Source organism: Syngnathoides biaculeatus, chromosome 11 (genome assembly GCF_019802595.1).
Source record: "Syngnathoides biaculeatus isolate LvHL_M chromosome 11, ASM1980259v1, whole genome shotgun sequence".
Taxonomy (NCBI): domain Eukaryota; kingdom Metazoa; phylum Chordata; class Actinopteri; order Syngnathiformes; family Syngnathidae; genus Syngnathoides; species Syngnathoides biaculeatus.
In genome coordinates, this window is record NC_084650.1 from 13,475,040 (window position 1) to 13,481,039 (window position 6,000).

General features: G+C 43.8%; 1 protein-coding gene across 3 annotated transcripts in view; it reads right to left on the reverse strand.

Moving 5' to 3' along the window:
• pde6a (phosphodiesterase 6A, cGMP-specific, rod, alpha) overlaps positions 1 to 423 on the reverse strand; it is a 34,912-nt gene extending 34,489 nt beyond the window's left edge. For 2 of the 3 annotated variants that reach the window (XM_061834690.1, XM_061834688.1), the window contains exon 1: positions 248 to 423. The gene's annotated coding sequence lies outside the window, so the exon portion shown is untranslated. The remainder of the gene's footprint in view (positions 1 to 247) is intronic. The other variant, XM_061834689.1, reaches the window with a different exon arrangement.
• Positions 424 to 6,000: the final 5,577 nt, after the last annotated feature.

A 6,000-nucleotide genomic window follows, 5' to 3' on the forward strand; every position in this document is an offset into this window, starting at 1 on the left:
TTTTTTGTTCCCACACGAAAGCATTTTAGGAACAGTCACCCAAACTTTCTGTGTACATTGGTTTAGAGTTAAGTCCAAACCATACTGAAAATGCATATGGAATTGTACAAAAGAAAAACAGCATACGCCATCTTGTGAGTACACTTGCTAGCGAGCTAAGGCAACTAAAACAGATGCACTAAACCTATGTTGACTTTATCGTTCTTATTTTGTTATCTATCAAATGAATACTTTGTAAATTCCTGACCTGAAGAGTGCAGACCACACTAAAATGTTTCACCTTCTCTAATTGATTTCTTGACACTTTCCCTCGAGAATTTGTCAAGTTCCGGCCGCTTTGCACCTTTTTCCTAATCAACCAATCAGATGCAAGGGATGGGGGGAAGAGAGTCGGACCTCCTTTGATGTGAGAACAGTCCGTCACTAAAAAGATTTCGGAAGAAAAAAGTCAGAGTAAAATTATTTTCCGTCTTTATTTGCAGCGTTAATTTGTAATAACAAAAAAAAAAAAAAATAAAAAAATAAAAAATTGGTACTGTCGATTCATTCGTGAAGCTATATGACTTAAAGCTAATTTCTTTTCTTTTTTGGTATTATGGTTTTAAAAAGTATATTTTGATTTAAAGTGTATGTCTTCATTTTTCCACCAGAGGGTAGGAGTAGCTCACAGAATAACGCAGATGCAAAATGCTGATGAAACCGATTGCTGAATTTGAAATTGGAAAATAATATCGAATATTACCTGCTGGAGAATGTGCTTTGCTCGTCATATCTCCTCGTGAGTCTCATCCATTGCAAAATATAACAATTGTGACAGCTGTTGGAAAGCAATTTGCAATTCTTTCATGCAATATAGTTGCCACAAAACGCAAAATATAAGCACAAAAATGCAATATTTTACCAAAAAGTTGCCTTTATCCGCCCCAAGAAACCCGAGATGCGCCATTCCAAAAATCGGAGGACATTCAGGCACCAAACTTGAAGAAAAATGTACACAATGTAATAAACAATCATTTCAGATAGGCTCAACCATCATTTTATGAGATATTTGTCATTATCATCCACTTTGTTGTGGATGTCATAACCCTGTTGAAGATACCCAAACACCTGAAAAACAGCTATACTGTATTTAAAAAATATATATCATTGGCTAAATCGTGTACAATTTAAATAGTTACATGTTATTCAATTACTCATTGAATTTTAGTAATAATTTACTTTAGAATTTAATTGAAGAAATGAGAATTTTAATAGAATTACAGTAACTTGAAAAATCAATGCTACGTTGGAGCTTTTAATCAAGATAAAAATGACTTGTCTGTTATGCTAACTGGTCAATAATAAACAAAATTGTAATTTAAATTTTTTTTTTAATTTTGAAATGCTGGGGTCTCATTTCGAAGACATATTTTCATGTAAACATTTTTTTAAAAATTGTTTAGAACGGCCAAGGAAGGCATGAAAATGTCTTTCCTCAAAAACTCCATTTATTTGTTTATATTAGATAATATTTGGTCTCCGAAGACTTAAACAGGCCATTTTCCCTTCCCAACATTTTGCCTTTCAACCACTATACTTCATTTAAAAAAAAAATATTTTGTTTTACTAGAAAAAAAATTGTTTCTATGGTAAAAGGCAACATTGGGCATTGTACAATATTTCCGATTTTGGCTCAACCAGGCTATTTTTTCCATTGCAGGGGACTACGCTTGCTTGAGAAAAGCCACGAAAATATCTTTTGCTGTGATAAACAGCGGCGAATAAAAATGATTTGCAACCGCATCGCCATGGCAACCGCATCATAAACAGCACATACGTGTGCCGCCGTCGTCCTCCCTCGTGGCGCATTCAAGTTTTGCCCTTTGAATACAAATTGAACATCATCATCATCATCACGTTGTTGCTCTTGTGTGTTGCCTGTGACATAAATCCATTTCGGCGCTCCCAAATTGGGCGCTGATGATTTATCGCGGCTTACAAAAGTCGAGCAATGCCAAGTGACTTATTAAAAGTTGCCGGTGTTCCAGACACAAAACAAAAAAATAATAAAAAAAGATGACGAGAAGAGGGCAGGTGAGCCAGAAGAACACGTCGCTCGTCATCACTCACGAACACACCAAGGGGCAATTTAGAGTGTCCCGATTAATGTTGCATGTTTATGGGAATGTGGGTGGAAACCGGAGGGCCCGGGATCGAACCCGGGTCCTCAGAACTGTGAGGCCAACGCTTTACCAGCTGATCCACCGCGCCGCCCTAGTGGAAACATTTTTCCCCCAAAAATGAGACTATCGGAAATATTTTGGCCACCGAGATGGGGTCTTGCTTTGCCGCCAGTACCGAGGTTAGAAACATGCATCCACGAAGCCAGGTTCTTTGCCGCTTATCCTCACAAGGGTCGCGGGGGAGTGCAGAAGTCTGGTTCAAGCACAGGTGTCAAACTCAAGGGCCCACCACATGATTTTATGTGGCCCGCAAAGCCAAATCCAGTGTCAATTTCCACGATTCTTGTAAAAACCCGCACCAAAAATTTCAAATTGTCATACATCATAAATGATAAAGTTAAGATATTACAAGCATTGTTTGTGTTAACAAACGTGAATAGTTGCAAAACACATCACGCCTTGATTTTCGATTCTAAAACTAGTTCCCAATTCCATTCATCCATTTTCTTGGCTTCTTATCCTCACGAGGGTCGCCGGGAGCGCTGGAGCCTATCCCAGCTGTCAAGGGGCAGGAAACGGGGGACACCAGCCGGCCAATCGCAGGGCACATCGAGACAATCAGCTGCACACACAATCACACCTATGAGCAATTTAGAGTGTCCAGTTAACGTTGCATGTTTTTGGGAATGTGGGAGGAAACCGGAGTGCCTGAAGAAAACCCACACTGGCGCGGGGAGAACATTCAAAGTCCACGCAGGCGGGGCTGGGATTGAATCCGGGACCTCAGAACTGTACGGCCAAGGCTTTAGCAGCTGAGCCACCGTGCCGCTTGTTAGAACCATTTGGAGTCTATTTCATTTCGTCGATTGGGGGGGGGGGTTTGGGCAAGCCGAGTATTGTACCAGGAGACGGGGCACTGCCCCCCACCTTGAACCGCCAATGATGTAAAGTAACTGAGAAACAGCGAATGGACTCACCGTGACGAGATTCGGGGAACGCGACGTCAACAATGATCCGACAGAGACTGAAGGAAAATCAGGAAACTAGATTCGAATTGACGGGACAATGAGGCACACCTGGACTTGACGCGAGTGACTCGAGGGAGCCGATTGGTAGAACGAGAACAGGTGAGGCTAACACAGATAATAACCCCGCCCCTTAAAGGTCAAGTGTCCTCCCTATAAACATTCTAAAATAGATATTGCAATGAAAAATACATATAACATTATTCACTGCCAGCCGGCACCGCCTTGTCGAGGCGCCAAAGATGAGCCACCCCAGCCGAAGCCGCGAGCCGACGCGGAAGCCGTTTGACGCGCACATGGACACATTTAGCCCCCCTGTCATATGCACTCGGATCTTTTGTTACCTTATGAGAGACGGATTACGTGGTCCGCCCCAAACTATTATTTTTTTTTAGTAGCCGTATACACACCTAACTGTCATTTGGAACCCACGAACCTCTCATCCTTTGCACTTTGCGCTTTTTTCAAGACGAACCGGGTCTTTTGGAAAAGTATGAAGAATGAATCCGTCCTCCCGAGCGTTCGAGCGTTATCCACCAATGCAACGAGCCAGCATTTTGGCTAACACGAAGGAACAACGAGCTACCTTCCCGAAGGTAAAACTAATGGAAACAAACGAGTCCGTTTGATAGCGGTCCTGCCCCATACGTCACTTCCTGCTTCTTGTCGAAAACAAATCCCTCGAGAGGATTTTCATGGCGGGAGTTACGTTTTTCACGACGAACCGGGTCTCTTGCAAACTTATTAAGGGTAAATCCATCCTCCCGAGTGTTCGACCAATGTCCAGAAATGCAACGAGCCGGCATTTTGGCTAACACGAAGGAACAACGAGCTACCTTCCAGCAGGTAAAACTAATGGAAACAAACGAGTCCGCTTTAGGGCGGTCCTGTCCTTTACGTCACTTCCTGCTTCCTGTCGAAAACAAATCCCTGGAGAGGATTTTCATGGCGGGAGTTCCAAAAAGCCATATGTACGTCAAAATCATGTGTTGTGGTGATTAATAACATACCAAAAATCAGGCATTTCATGACAGTGGCCCTTTATGATGGCCACAGGACTTGCGCTGTCGGAGGAGAGGGAACTAGATCGAAAAACTAGATCGAAAAGCACGGCTGCAATGACGTGGCGACTGCAAGGACTTCACTTGACACGGATCGGACTTTCAAAGCAAATCCTAACATCTCTTCCCTCAACTAAATTGGCACAAATAAATCCACGTTTTGCTCGGGTCGCAGCAATTTTCATCTTTCCCTTTCACGTTCTCGGAACGTCGGCGGACTCTCGTTGAGCGGGTGACTTCCAGCAGAGCTTTACAGCCGCGCTCCTCCATTGAAATGTCAGAGTCACGCAGCGCGTTTCATTCTCTGCCAGTCGACATCGCGGCCTTTTTACACCCGTCGCTCGGCGCGCCTCGAAAGTCGGAGCAGGTGGGCGAAGGGGGGGGGGGGTCGCTTTCGCCGCCGTTCGGATCAATTTGGCCGGCGAAAGCGCGGCGGACGGCTGAATAATGGCCGGCGTCCGTCGCTCCCTCCGCCCCCCCCCCATCGATTAGCGCGTGAAAGATGAAGACGGGGTCTAATTTTAGCTGCCAAGGCTTCTTTCTTCGGAGGGCACGAGCCTCGTCTCGGGCGGTCAGGACAATCCTCGGAGACGCCGCCGCTAAAGTGCCCCGGGGTGCGTTCGGGCGAAAGCTTTTCACGTGGCGCGGATGGTTTTCGAACCGCAAGTAAAGCTTTCAAGACGAGGTTGGGCTTTCGACCGGAGCTGGAGGTTCAAATGATGGCCCGGCTTCGGGTTTCAAATTGGGCTTCTCGGCAAACGGTATGGAAGGGGTGGGCTGTCAAACTCATTTTTGTTACGGTTTCCATCAGAATGCCGTTATGACCATGAAACCATAAAAATCTTGAACAGCCTCATCATATTTACACATGACATTAGGGTTATGAACTAGTTTTGGAATCAGAACTCTGGAGCAGTGTTTTTCTTCCCCTAAACTATTCTTGATGTTTAGTAGCGCAAAAATGCTAGCAATATGCTAACGATTTGAAATTTTAGTGATGATTTTAACAACAATCTTTGGAAGTTGATACACATGATTTGACTTCGCGGGCCACATGATATCTTGTGGGGGGCATGGCTGGGCCCCGGGCCTTGAGTTTGACACCCATGCGGTAGGGTCAGTGGGTTTCAAAGTCAGCTTGGGGTTTCCAGTTTGGGTTTGTGGCTTGGGTTACAGTTTCCAGTTAGGAAGGAGGAATTTGGAATACGCGATAGAGAATCGACTTCAAACATGTTCTGTTCAGTCGGCATTTTGGAAGCTCGTGGGACATGGCTAAAGGGGCGGAGCTTAAGATAGCCATCGGAAAGGTCCATTCGGGTTTTAGGCTCAAGTTTCGAGCGACTGTGGGCATTTGAAATTTGTTTTGAACCACATTTAGGGCTTCAAGCCTGAATTGCCGTTTCAAATTCAGGTTTTAAGTCAGCGCCAAGGTTTTAGCCCAGGTTGAGAGATAAATGAAGGTTTCAAGAAGGTTTAAAATTGGGTCACAATTTTAGGTTTGATCTTCAAATTCGGGTCTCAAGTCAGCTTTCGACTTGCTTATTTTTAATCAATAGGGTGAATGTTTTGCATTTCTCATTCAAAACTGGGTTACGGTTTGGCATCAGGATTGCAAGTTAGGGTTTTAAATTAAGGTTCCAAACGAAGAATTCAAAAGCGGGGTGCCAATAAAATCTCTTTTTATTTACATTTTTATACAAGTCGCTTTCACAAAAATAACAAAAATGAAAAAAAAAAAAAAAACACCCGAAA